This window comes from Anabrus simplex, chromosome 5 (genome assembly GCF_040414725.1).
Source record: "Anabrus simplex isolate iqAnaSimp1 chromosome 5, ASM4041472v1, whole genome shotgun sequence".
Taxonomy (NCBI): domain Eukaryota; kingdom Metazoa; phylum Arthropoda; class Insecta; order Orthoptera; family Tettigoniidae; genus Anabrus; species Anabrus simplex.
Window position 1 is genome coordinate 420962014 of NC_090269.1, and position 15158 is coordinate 420977171.

At 41.7% G+C, this 15158-nt stretch overlaps 1 protein-coding gene across 10 annotated transcripts in view; it reads right to left on the bottom strand.

Moving 5' to 3' along the window:
* Positions 1–15158, bottom strand: part of hts (adducin 1-like protein hts) — a 506583-nt gene that overhangs the window by 347096 nt on the left and 144329 nt on the right. For 2 of the 10 annotated variants that reach the window (XM_067147793.2, XM_067147795.2), the window contains exon 3: positions 14806–14882. The exons of the other annotated variants lie outside the window; for them this stretch is intronic. The gene's annotated coding sequence lies outside the window, so the exon portion shown is untranslated. The remainder of the gene's footprint in view (positions 1–14805; positions 14883–15158) is intronic. 10 annotated transcript variants of the gene reach the window in all.

The following is a 15158-nucleotide window of genomic DNA, read 5'->3' on the forward strand; positions in this document are numbered from 1 at the left end:
TCTGGTGAACCTGCACTCACAGTATCTTCATAGCTCCCAGTGTCTTACAATACAGTTGAGAAGTTGTCATTGTTGATAACATTAGTGTTGGGATACTGAACGTTGGCGCCTACCGGATGCCACGCGACCTAAACCTTCCGTGCTTTTTGGTATGGCCGGTAACCGTCAGTTTTTCGATTTAAACAATCCTAGTGACTTGAAATGAACGCAGAGTTTACTTACTGATGATAATTTTGACGAAGAGCAACAGAATGAAGAGGACTGATACTGACGCTGAAGATCTTCCGGCTGAGAGCAGAGAAGACAACTCCGATACTGAGGAAAGTGGAGCGGAAGATGAACCTCTTCACAGGGACATCCTGTTTTATGCAGGGAAGGATGGAAACACAAAATGGGGTTAGCACCCTGAATCTGATCTTAGGAAGAAAACCCCCACATAATTTGCTCACCAACCTGCCAGGAGTTATTGGTGATGCACGTCACGTAAAAGATGAAGGCGGGTGTTGGAAATTGTTTATAACTGACGCAATGTTACATAATGTAGTTCTGTACACAAATCAGTATTTAAAAAAAAAAACACGTAGAAGGACATTTTCAAAGGGAAAGAGATGCGAAAGTGACTGATATTATTGAAATAAAGGCATTCTTAGGACTTTTATATTTGGCTGGTACTTTACATGCAAACAAAATAATGCTCGTGGACTTGTGGGGCACGGACGGCAATGGAGTGGAAAAATTCCGTCTTGTTATGAATTTGAGGACTTTATTGTTGCTGTTAACAACGGAAATAAGAGTAAAATGAATGTCAACATTATTTAACTCAATTATATCCAAACATATCTACAGGAAATGTATTTTTAAAACTAATAACACAATGGCGCCTCCTAGATGCGGCGCGACTTTTCGTGTCGAAATTAGAGCGCGACCGACGGAGGGTATATAAATTTAAACATTTTAACACGTCATCACACGCTCCCGCGGCAGTTTGCCGCGTTTGAACAATAATCCTAATATCTTCCTTTGTTGTATCCAAGAATCGGCGGGCAGTCAGGTATTCCTCCCCCCCACATCTCTGTATAACGACCGTAGCCCAATCCAGTTCGTCGCTGTCTCCTCTCTACGTCAGTTCACATTTGTGTTGGTGGTGTCACGTTGTGTGAGCAGATTGCTAACGTGCGTGCTATCGCGTACAAACATTAGTGAGCATATTACATACAGTGCCAACGTGTTCGAGATGCTCAACCCAACAGGAGGATCCAGCTGAAAATGACTAGACTGGCTGATTGTTGGACAGAAGTAACATGCTTACGATGTTTCTTAAATCAATCATATTTGTTTATATTTCATATTTTACTAATTCAACTGGACTTGTGTTAATGCAACTGATGTGAAAATGCCTAAAATATAGTATGCGGCAATTTGCTAACCCGCGGTTACTCTCATGGGGAGTGCGGCGCTCACCTTCGTAGTATATTGCTTCTTGTTGGAATGTTACAAAACCTCCACCTTTGTAAGTCCCTGTACCTTTGTAAGAGATTATTATGAAGGGGATGTGTCATTTTCATTATCTTTGAAAATATACACCCGAAATTCATTATTAGGCACAGCAGTGTATGTTTGGTGAGCGGTGCGCTCAGTAGCGAGGAACTGCGCTACTTATATTTCGCTCATTGTAATAAGTCAGGTTTTGTTTTATGCTTGTGTTTAGTGCGAAATGTTTATACTGTAGGTGTTGTTAGACAATATTTACAAGTTATTGTGGCATCCAGTGATCAGATACTTTCGTGGTTGTGTGAAACGAAGGAGGGAAGGTCTTGAACATCGAGACTGATGGTATGAAATAGATGAGGTTTACGGAAGTGATCATAACTCTGTTTCAGAGTGTCTGCAAGTTCTGGGAAAGGAGAGAAACTTTCGTTTATAGCAAACTGTGATATCAATGTACATAGCTTGTTTTACGACCGGATGCCCTTCCTGATGCCAACCTCAGTTGAAGAGCTAATAAAGATGAAATAAATGATGGTGAACGAAGTTGGCTAAATAGGTGTAAGGAATCGGCTGTAGTCTGTGAATAGAAACTGCCCCGGTATTTGCCTGGAAGCGTAAACAGAAAACCATTCTCAGGACAGCTAACGGTGGGGATCGAACTCACGCGTCTCCCGAGTGTTGAGCTTGCCTCCATAGCCACTCCACTCGGCCGTGTTCCTAAATAAATAACTATCTCAAAAGGACATATTAAAAATACCTCCATATTTATATGGACATATTATAGCCTTTAACACGTTGGGTGCCACATGCCGCCATACGGCGTCACGGTGGTCTACAAATTTGAGATGGCGTGACGCCATATGGCGGCATACCGTTCTTGAAATCAGAGTTGGCGTGACGCCATATGGCGGCACAGTTGAGTTTCAGGCGATGCGCCGTAGATAATCAGCTGTGACATCTATGCGCGTAAAATTGGTACTACGTGAAGGGCGAACTTCAGGGTCTATTCCAGCTATGTATTTTTACTGTATTCCACCATGTGGCGCCACAGTATTCTTCCGAAGCCACTGTCTGGCCAGTGGTCTTTGTCACAGGTGAAAGCGCGCCAGGCTTTGTTTATTCCTCGTTTACGTACGTATTATCACTCAGTTTATATAGTTGTGCAAAAATATAAAAAAAATGGAAGATATTGGTAATAATCTTACGAGGGAACACATACATGTGTTACACTCGGATTCGGTTGAAATTTGGTAGGAATATTCGTGGGAGGCAGTAGAATGCCAAGGTGAAAACTGCATGTACCCAGCGCAAGTTTAAACGCCAAAATTGAGCAAATAAATAGTCATAAAATTAGAAGTACCACGGGAGTATCGGGGTGTGGCGGAGAGGTAGGGAGGAGCGAAGCATCGGACGTGAACCAACCGGGCTGCGTCGAGCTGCGCCAGCAGCCAGGTAGCGTACAGTTAGCGCGTTTCCCTTAACTTCCCGATCAGATGTGCAAAACGTAAATATGAAAACAGCACATGAAACAAGTGTACAAAGGACGATGTTTGAACAACGATGCCAATAAGGTTTGAAAAAATACGAGTAACAAGAACTCTGGCATGCCGAGACGCATATTTTCATTGTTTAGAGTTATCAGAAAACTGTTCACAACAATATGTAATGCAATATAAGTACTTGTTTTGCATTTTACTAGGTTTTCATAAATATTGCGTTAATTTGAATTAGGAAATAAATATCCCGTATTGGAAATTCGTATTGAACATTCCATGTCAAAAAATTCTGTGACACCATATGGCATCACGCATGACCAGGGTATGGTGAGATAAAATTTACTTAGTACATCATATAAATACATCCGAAGATTATATAAACAGTCTACAACGCGTACAATTGCTTTGGCACCAGCGGAATGCAATTCAAAAACATGCCTGGCACCAGTGGAATAGTGTGCTACAATCGGCTCGGCACTCAACGTGTTAAACATAAAGGTGAGCGCTGCGCTCACCAGCGAGTAACGGCGCACGTAAAGACCTAGTGAGTAATGCCGGGCTAACGGGGCGTGCTTTGATGTCAGGTCACAGGCATGGAATTGCGGCAGTTTGCTAACATAGCGTGTTCTCGTGTTGTAAAATATTTTAAATTACTAATAATTATTTACAATCCTAAATATGATGTTTTGGTAAGTAAATTCTCTTTCTTACAATGTTGTTAACGTTTGAGGATTGGTTTCTTCATTTAATTAATTATATAAGGAGCACTCGATTGAGTATTAAGTTTGTTGTCCCAATTTACATTGTGCTGTATTCTGTTGGAGTCTTTATTCTGTTCTTGCACTTTAGCAGATGGTAGCGGTCGCACTTTTCCTTACACAGTGTACAAACACAGTCATCTGTTGGATTGTGGAATTTTGTCTTTGCGCATATTTTGTGGTGGAAGCCATGTATTGCATATCTTGTTATGACATGTCTTTGCTCTTGAAGTTGCTTGGTCCAGTTTCGATCGATCATGGCGTCATTTCCGTAGAATTCGGGGTCTATTTCCGCGCGTTTCTTGAGAAGTTTTTTCTGAAGCTCTTGGAATGGGCCGGTAGATGGCAGTGGTAGATTGAGTCGTAGATCCTCAATGAAGTAAGTTTCCCGTGCCAGTACATAAACAAGTCTGGAGGGTGCCAGTTTGCCTACTCCTAGGGCCTTCTTCAGGAACCTTGCTTTGACCCTTTCTATCCTCTCCAAGTCACCGATTGTCAGGTTATCCCATATTATTTCGATTCCGTACGAGACAATTGGGGTTATTGCGGTCTTGAATAGAGTCATCGCTGTGTTAAGGGATAGCATAGAAATATTCTTGATATTGTGGATGGCTCTGATTGCTGCTGTCGTTCTGTCTATGACGTGGCTGTTGAAGGATGCCATGCTCGTTTGGAACGTGATGCCCACGTATTTGAATTTCTTGACAATTTCTAGTGGTTTATTATTTAATGTTATAGCGTCGTCCTTGGCCGCCTTGCCACCTTTTCTGAAGACCATCTGTACTGTCTTTTCCTGGTTAATTTCAAATTTGTTATCTGAAGCCCAAGCTTCTAACTTCCTCACTGTCGACTGTAGTTCTGCTTTTGAGCTGGATCCCAGAGCCATGTCATCAGCGTACATTATTAGAGTAGTCTCAGGGGAGTCCGTCATTATCTGTGTGATATCTGCCGCTGCTACGTTGAATAGTAGCGGGCTTAGCGGGTCTCCTTGGGGTACCCCGTTTGTTTGAATTACTTTCCCGGATGAGGATGCTCCATCTTCAATTTTGATTAGGTTGTAGTCTAGTATGGTCTCAACGATTCTCACGAGCGTGTTGTCACCAATCATTTGTTTCAATTTTCCTATCAGAATATCTCTGTCGATAATATCGAAAGCCTTCTTATAGTCAACAAAGACGACGTAGTACTTCCCTTTTGGATGCCTCAGTGCCTCTTCAATTTTTTCTTTCAGGTATGCTGCGGCTTGTAACGTGCTTTTTCCTTTGCGGAAGCCTAGTTGGCATTCTGGTATGAATGGGTCTATTTCGTTGTTCAGGCGATTCGCTACAATAGTTGCAAATGCTTTGTATAAGTTGCTTTCTAGAGCTATACCTCTATATGAGTCGGGGTTGTCCGTTTCTCCTTTCCCTTTGTACAAAATCTTCAGCGTTGCCGTTCTCCAAACTTCCGGTATTTTGCCTAAATTTAGACATTTGTTGAATAGTTCTGTCCAAAGCTGTAGTAAATGGTCTTGAGTACTTTTTAAGTGTTCTGTATATATGTTGTCCGGTCCTGCTGACTTCCCTTTTTTTCCTTTGCTGATTACCATCTGTACTTCCCCTGTGGTTAGTCTAATTTCGTGTTCTGGATCGATAGGGTGGTTTGCGGTGTCACCTTTTGCTCTGCTGTCCCTGTTTAGAAGCGCTGAGAAGTGTTTTTCCCATGTTTCCATTGGTATTTCCCTCGCTCTACACTCTTGCTTTTTCTTGAGGGCCCGAAATGGGTCTGTTTCTGCTTCGACTGCAATCTTCTTGGCTTCTGCTTCCAGGTATTTAGCTCGCTTCTCTTTTAGAAGTTTTCTGTAATTTCTTCTTTTGATGGCATATGCTTCCAAGTAATCGGCGGTCTCCATTTTTCTGGCTGAGTATAACGCGCGTAAGGTGTCTTTTCGTGCTATGTAGCATTGCCTGTCAAACCACTTTTGCGCTCTCCTTTCTTTCACAGGCAAAGCGGTTTCCTGTATCAGATTTGTAGCAACTTCTACTGCTTCATCTAGGTGTCCTCGAGCTACAAGTGCTCTTGCTTTTTGTATATTCGGGTGGTTTTGCAGTTTCGTTCCATCAATATTTCTTGAAATTGTGATGCCTTTATCATCGGGTCTTAGTGTTTTCCGTGACTCTTTGTGTTCAATTTCTGTGCAGATGGGTATGTGTTTTCTGATTGGCGTTGACCCTGAGGACCATAGACCTTCCTGTTTCCTTATCATAAATTTTTCACCTCTGTAGAATAAAAGATCAATTGCACTAGAGCCATTTGGTGCAAAGTAGGTTTCATCATTTCAAAATCAGAGCAACAATATATAACATGCGTGAGCAAATTGCCGTGGGGCGAGTTATGTAAAAATAAGGGGGCGTGTGATGACGTGTTAAATAAACGATAGGAATGATACTGGCCGTGCAATTGTTCACCTCTATAATAAGGTCAATAATGCACGGAAGAATATCATTCGTATCGCCAGAAATCCCGCGCACTTGCCTACGCGCGACAATGGTGCTGGTCACATTATCAGCAATGACAAAGGCAGATGTAATTTACCGCCAAGGAGCGGTTTTGCATCTTGCTGTGATGTCCAGAACATCAATAACATTCAACTAGTATCACCCACCCTAATAATCAATCTGCACCGTCGTCAAAACGTGCGGACCGCGCTGGAAACTGATCCTGGCCGGGTAATGACTACGAACGCAGCCCGGCCGCGGGTTCAGTACAGCCAAAGCACCCATGACGACACCACGCCGGATCTCCTCAAGGATTTGATCCATATAAAAATGCTTATAGGAAAAGATGGCAAAGATTTAGGGACCCAACTGACCGGGCGGAATACCTGGAGCTAGCCCGAGAAGTACGAAATCGACTGCTGGAAAGAAAGATTGGAGAATGGAGGAACTCTGCCGTCAGATCCCGAATTCTGGCCGATTACGTATAAAATGTTAAGCATTCAATTATAAATTTCAATATAATACCGTAGCGAAGCACGGGTATCTTGCTAGTACTGTACATATAGATATATAAGTTACAGGAGAGGGAACAGCTGCAAAAAAGACATCTATGAATTTGTAAGATAAACGACAATGATTCATTTATAAACTAGCTGATGCACCCGTGCTTCGCTACGGAATTCTACACTGAATACAGAATTCTAGGAAGTGACCAAACGTCTTTACTTATATGAAGACTGGGTTATGGAATTTTGATTGTAATGCTAGGCCCACTTGTCTACCATAAGTCAGAATCAGGTTGGGGAGTTTTCATTATAATGGCAGAAACTCTCTTAACCAACCTTTTTACATCCCAGAAACACTGAGTGGTTTCCCAACTGAAATGAACATAGGTCATTTCAATGACGACAGTAGGAATGGCGCGATTAAAAGCAATCCTTTCGTACGAAATACTCGACCAAATGAAAAACCACACATTTTCTCACTTTTAACGAACAGTACTACGCTGCCTATTTAACAGTCCAACGTTCCAGAGCTGGAATGACCAAGCCGCAGACAGCCGTGATCCGTGAGCACTCCGTCTTTTTTCGGCGGGAGGGAGAGGATAGGGGATCGAATAGTGCGAGTCCCAGGGCTAGAACTATGCCTACTCATATAATTCTTAGTTCCTAGGAGTACCCGATGAGTCGGAAAATCTCAATTCACTACACTGGCGGCGGAAAAATCTGACTTTGAAGCAAAATTTTCCTCCAAGCCAGAGGAGAAACCCTCTCCACTGCTAATCTATATAAAATCATAGTATTGTCTGTACGTTCAGAATTTGAAAGTAATGGTATTTCTGTATCGGTCTGTCCACAGTAACAAGGAAATGCACTTTCCACTTATGCGTAATTTCTATCCGTATGAATGTATGTACACGCATCACCAGAAAACGGTTGAACCGAATTTAATGAACATCGGTATGTGAAGTCCGGGAACGAGCCACTACAATCCAGGCTATAAATCAGTTTATTTACGCTGAATAAAATGGTAATTTAGGGGAAGGCCTAAAATTTAATTCTCAAATACCTTTTTATGTTATTAGTGGTCCTTTCGATAAATACTACATAACTAAAGTTATATAGAATTAAATTTTCGATCATTTATGCCATACATTTTTACCGATTATGATGACACAGATATTCATGAATTTGTGTTTTTGTTCTTAAGTCTATATCAACGCCGAGCCACGATAAATTGGTTAACAGAATAATTGAAAATCGGTATACAGAGTCGGGGAATAAGAAACTACAGTCTAAGCTATAAATAATTTTATTCACCCTGGATAAAATTTGTAGTTTAGGAGAAGGCGCCTAAAATTTAATTTTTAAATGCCTATGTTACTGGTCCTATCGATGAGTACTAGACAACAAAGGTTATAGAGAATACAATTTCCGATCATTTATGTTTTATTCAGTTTTACCGTGCCGACTATCATGATTAGTATTTCAGAGTAGGAAGAAAACTAAATATGAAGGCCTACAAGATGTTATGATTTTCTTTGTCTCTTATGCTATCACTCAACTCCGATAGATGGGATTACTGCTGCGTACCAAGTATAACAGCCTGACTGAATATTGACGGGAAATAGCTGGGGAGTTAGAAAACTTTCTTTAGCCATTCCCCTGGTTCATTTTCTGATACTGCTGGTACGTAACACACTGGTTTATCATAGTATTCCAGCTATTCGATCCCTCCTCTGACGCGCTGTTTTGAATGAGCAGTGTGCACACTTAAGACAGAGCTTACTTAGTAGTAGTAGTAGTATCCACCTCAGTTTACTCCAACACCAACTTCAACCTAATTCAGCCCCCCCCCCCCCCTCGGTGGATGGAGTCGCCGAGACCCTGAAAGACCTAATCAGAACCCCCTCTCCCCCCGACACACAAAATCCTTCTTGGTTACGCTTGGGATTGTTCATATATCTGAATATGATATGTAATATTTGAGTTCATATATTAAGAAGACTCCATACTTTATCATGTTCCTACCTCATTATTATTATTATTATTATTTTGCAAATTGCTTTACGTCGCACCGACACAGACAGGTCTTACGGTGACGGACCGATGGGACAGGAAGAAGCTAGGAGTTGGAAGGACGCGGCCGTGACCTTAATTAGGTACAGCCCAGCATTTGCCTGGTGTGAAAATGCGAAACCACGGAAAACCCATCTTCAGGGCTGCCGACAGTGGGGTTCGAACCCACTACCTCTCGAATACTGGATACTGACCGCAATTAAGCTACTGCAGCTATCGAGCTCGGTCATGTTCCTACCAGAAATGTGCAAATAATATACAGTATGTCCCTGGAGGAATGGTCAATATTAAGAGATGTAACAGGGACGATCATTTGAAGCAAAAACTGCATATGGACATATGCCCTCTTACGAATGATTTCCGAAATAGAACACATTTAATGTTTTTATTTTGGGAGGGGGTGGGGGGCTAGTGGCCTGTACGTATGTCTTACCTTGATGTTTTATTCTAGTCTAACCTACCTCTTTGTTCGGGATGTCTTTCTGCCATTAAACTAGCCCGATGAATGCGCAGCTGTCCATGGTGTGTTGTGAGTGAAGTAGTACGAGAGATTGGGAGTTTAACAGAGAGAAGCACCGGTTAACTGTTTGCACACGCGCAGGTTATATACCACACATCTACACTTATGAATATGCCGATATGGTGCATGTTTACGGCTTCTGCGATGGTAGTGTTCCTGCTACTCTCGAGGAATACCGTCAGCGCTTTCCGACACGTCGAAATCCTGATCGTAGAGTGTTTACCAAAGTTTTTCAGCACATTGCGTGAAACAGGTACCGGTTCAAGTTCACATCTTTCTTCTGAACGTGTAGTTCAACAATCTGTGCTGTAACAATAACGCATTGTTGAAATGGTGCAGCGTAGTCTTATCACCACACGGCGACTTTCTGCACGCATCAATGTCCCACTAATATGTGTATTGCGAACATTACATGCAAAAAACTTCCCATTTCAAAATGTCAGAGAGGTCGGGTGGGTAAGACATACGTGCGCACCACTAGCCCAAAAGCAAATGCACATTAAATGTGTTGTATCTCGGAAACCTTTCGGAATAGGGCATTTGCCCATATGAAGATTTTTTGCTTCAAATGATCGTTCCTGTCATATCCCTGAATACTGACAATTCCTCCTGGAACACCCTATATATATTTCACAAACCAGCCAACTTGCATTCACGTTTCAGCTGTACACAAAAGATTACGCACTTGAAGACTTCAGTCGTGATACAATATCCTACAGGCTTGAGGAAGATACTATGGAAATTATGAACAATTACCAAAATTTTACCTGACCTGATAAAGTCACATTCCTTTATAGAGATGGGAAATTATCTTCCTTAGAGAAATAATCCACCTGATAGCCGCCCCTATTAGGGAATCGAAATGATCGGTCCCCTATTCAGTTCATATGAGCAATATTTGTTTTATCTGTTATATGAGCGTGAGCGAGGTTCGAGTTAAAACTCGAAATTAAAACTCAACCATCAGGCAGATTTTCTCTTTCGAATTTTATTGGAAAAAAAAATCCAATACATGATGTTTCAGGTCAGGAAGTACGACTTTTTTATATAGCAAGAATCAGCTGCTCTGGATAATTGTGCCCGCAAGTTTTTATATGCTTAGAAAGTTCAGCGTCTCTTTTGGAATTGCCCCTCCTAGCGCCAATCTTCAGCCCAGTGTAATCCCATTTGTAAATCTCGCTCTTTCCGAGATCCTCAGTGCATGCTTCATACATGCACCCCCCCCCCCCACTCTAATCTAGGCTGCTGTTCATTTTCCTCGAATCTTATAATGGGATCAATCACCATATCCGTGCCTTTTGCCCGATCAATTACAACAATATCAGCTCGTCTCGTGGATCCGTTTGTGGAAAGACGTAACATCTCACAAACCTTCAAAAGTTGCTGTTTACGTAGGCTTCCAGCAATTAATGTGCAGACTGATGCAGATTCATTGTCATAACCTCTCCCTTACGAGAGAACCCTAATATATGAGGTAAAGTTTCGAACTCGTCGCATCTTGTACAACAGGATGTATTAAGGCTCTTTTAAAGGAGAGACAAAACTGGGATATTACAGTTAATTTTAACTGATTCTGTCCATTGTCCGCACGACATACATCTCTTATTACCGATCCAGGAATTTTTCTTTCTTACCCTTGCATGGTAATGTGCACTAACTTCTAAATGAATCTTTACGGAGTACTTTTCACAACGGGATTTTACCTTACTCTATGGACAAATGAATCCTGGAACATTTCGAATTTCCTCATAACTGAAGAGCCTTTTGCCGTATGTAATAGCCACCCCACAAAATCGAATAATATAATTTGCACACGGCTGCAGAAGAAGGAATGTCTGCAAGTTTTTGCGTTTCCAACACAAACTTGGCCAATAAATGTGCATAATTTTAGTAAGGGAAGTGAAAAGCAGCGTCTAGGGCAATTTGTAGCGAATATTATAATTTGAACTCATTTTATGCGCTCAAGAGCATGAAGAAAGGAAATGCAGTGGGCACAGACGAACTAAGTGCAGATATGTTGAAAGCGGCTGGAATTCCAGGAATCCAATGGCTCTACAGACTGCTGAACAAGATATGGGAGGAAAACACTATTCCTGAGGACTGGAAGATGAGCATCATTGTACCTCTGTTCAAGAAACTAAACCGACGAAAATGTACTAATTATCGTGGTATTACACTACTGTCTCATGTCATGAAAATACTGGAAAAAACAAGAGATCAGAATCAGAGATATTGCTGAACCAATTTTGGAAGAAGAGCAATATTGTTTCAAGACCAGGAAGGTCAACTACAGACCTTATATTTGCAATTAGAATGCTAATCAGCAAGACCAAGACGGTGGTGATGAAAAGTGTATGGGGAAGGAGCAGAACCAATAGTCATGTTAAATGAAGCCCAACTGGACAGCGTTCCAGTTTTCAAATACTTGGGTTGCGTTCTATCAAATGACAACCTAGCAAAACATGAGGTGAACAATCGAATCAATAAGGCAACATAATTTTACCACCAGGTAGGAAACCTGCTGTGGGATGAGCAAATACCTATGAAAACAAAAATAACATTGTACAAGTTCTATTATACACCAATTATTACATACAGTCTCGAAACCACAACACTGACCAATAGAGATAATTCCAAACTCCAGGTAGCTGAAATGAAATTCCTACGCAATATGATCTAGAAAACTAGGAAAGACAAGATTAGGAATGAGAAAATTAGAGAAGTAGGAATAGATGATTCTCTCCTCAATAAGATTCAGATATCAAGACTGAAGTGGTTTGGTCACATGAAGAGGATGCCAGGTAACAGAACTGCAAGGAAGGAATTTGACAGAAAAGTAGAAGGAAGACGACCCGTGGGATGGCCATAAAGGAAATTGATAGATTTAGTTAAGAACGATGTACTGCTGAGAGGTCATGATTGGGACAATTTGGTGGAGGAGGAATGAATGGTAGGACAAGATAAGATGGAGGAGGCTCATATACCACACCCGGGAAACTGGAGATGGTTTAAGATGATGATGATGAACTCACTTTAAAAACACGAGTTAAACCTCCATGTACTAACTAACCAAGTAGTCGGGAACTTTGATTTTTTTTCTTTGTTTTCTTTTGCTAGTTGCTTTACGTCGCACCGACACAGATATGTCTTATTGCGACGATGGGATAGAAAAGGTCTAGGAGTTGGAAGCAGCCGTGGCCTTAAGGCCAGCATTTGCCTGGTGTAAAAATAGGAAACCACGGAAAACCATTTTCCGAGCTGCCGACAGTGGGGTTCAAACTCACTACCTCCCGGATGCAAGCTCACAGCTGCGTGCCCCTAACCGCACGCCCAACTCGCTCAGTACTTTGATTTTCAGCCGATCATTTCTTGAATCAGGAACTGTACAACGGGACTGAGTCGCTGCGGTCTTTATTCGTGTCTCCTCATTTTCATCTATCTTAACTGACCTCCCTTGGTGAACTTATTTTCCGACGCCGACGGTATTACGTATGGAGGTGTAGGGAGTCTCATTTTCACGCCCTTCCTGCCCTTTTATTTCTTTGGCCGATACCTTCATTTTTCGAAGTGTTGGATACCTTTCATTTCCCCCTCTAATTAGTGGTAATAGAGGATGGTGACCTCGTACTTCCTCTTAAAAATAATTCAAACCTGGTGGAATCACGTTTTAATTTCTTTATCTAGAAGATTAGAGAGACTAGGTTGCAGGTTGCTGAGAGGACGATGTTTAAATTACGTACGGATTTCAGGGAAGGAGGAATAGATAAAACAAGACCATAGAGCAAAAGGCAAGGCGGATTTAAAATGAAGATTACTTTTAACATACACATATACTAATTTCAACGGTAATGTTACAAGGGATTTACCTTTGGGCAAGGACATAATCAAGAACAGTACTGTCGCCTTCTAATTAAATACAAAAAGTTGTTTTAAAGAACTGAGACAGTGGCTGTATCTTCACATTCCTTTCTCCTCCTCTCTTCTCATTCTGACCAGCAGCCATTTTAAACATCGTATTACCAGCGGAGGTTCAGAGTATTCGGCTAAGGAGTCTGACTTCGCATTCATTCTTCATAAGTTATCACAACTCTAGGATGGGAAAGGGGAATTGGAAGGTAATGACCGCGGACTTCAGGTACAGCCCGTTATTTTGCCGGATGTGAAAATAGGAAAATACGGATAACATACCTGCCAACGTTCAAAAAGAGAAATCTGGAAGATCCTCAAGCGGAATTTTTTTAATAACACGCGCATGCTTAACAGTCTTGAGACATAATGAAAAAGGACGGCAGAGGGGAGGGGGATTGATGATGATTGTTGTTTAAAGGGGCCTAACACAGAGGTCATCGGCCCCTAATGGTACGAAATGGAATCGCAAATTAAGTCTAAAATTCTCCACCGACCAGAATTCAAAGCGTGAGAATGAAGAATGAATGGATGGACATGAATTTAAAACAATCAGTGGATGCGATCCGCAATGCTTTACATTCACAAAAACTGACACAAAAGAGCAGGATTTCTGACCAAGGGGCTGCTGCTATAGCACAACACAAACGATAATGCTTGCAGTCTAAAGGGGATTCAAAATCCAAGTTATCGGCCCCTCATAACGGTACTGATCGCTATCCCTTGGTCGCCTCTTACTACAGGCAGGGGATACCGTGGGTGTATTCTTCGTCGGCGTCCCCCACCCACAGGGGGTTTTGTGTTTGGTCCGCGAGAGGTATTTTATTTCTCTCAAGTCCGCCGGCAAGCCGGTTAGGACCCACCTATCCACCACCTCGGACGCGCCACGTGGGAGTATCACTTCTCCCCCTGCTAAGCCAGCGTAGCAGGTTCGTGGGGAGGGGGATTATAAACAATACTAATACAAGTCAAATTCAATAGAACATCGATGCACTCTTCCCGGCACTGTCATTTTCCCGTATTCATCGTTGAATTTATTCGGTCCCAAAAATGTTCCATATAAACCAATGTTAAATTTCCCCGCATCTATCGTTTCTCGAACTATCGTTTTATCGCATTGATCGTCGAAGAATTATTTGTCCTCGGTCACAATTTTCGCGCACAGACCGATCGTGCGTAAGAAAAATATACGCGAAAGTTTTTTTGGATTTAGAGGGACTGCTCAATACTCTTAGCATATAATAGCGGCAACCTGTTACGCGAGAATGTACGTGCAAATTCGGAGTTGGTAGTTTTGAAAAAGGATCTTGCAGGCTGGAGTGCTATGCGCAGGTCACTCACGCGCGACCTCTGTACGAACCTCCTGGTGCCAACGCTTCTCGACCCACTAACCCGACCCTAGAAGTATTTTTATTTACAATAATTAAAATGTAGACAACGTAAAACTCAAATTTGTCACCATTTTCTGTGTCGGTATAGGCTGGCTAGGGCTGCAAACTTCGTTGAAAAAAAAAAAAGGGAAAATCGCGCAGTGCGCCAGATACGTTTTAATTAGTCACAGGGCGATTAATCGCGCCGTACCTTGTGGAGCGTGTGGGATGCTAGAGGCCTGTTGACTGCTTTGTTGCCCTCTGCCCAATTATCTTGAAAAGCCGGACCTACAATCAATTTAAGATATTACCAAAATTTATTGGGTTCAACCTATTCAATACAATAGAATTTATAAAGTTAGGACTTACATCCTATTAAACTAAAATTTGAAGGGACATGTTTCGCCCTTTAAAAGGGCATCATCAGCCTTTTTACACTCATACTCAAAGATAAAAATCAGGATCCTGATTGTCATGGTAAAAAATATAAAATGAGAATATAAGATTAGAGTGAAATTATACAATGCGAGAAATTGTGGAGTTCTTAAATAATAATTTACAATT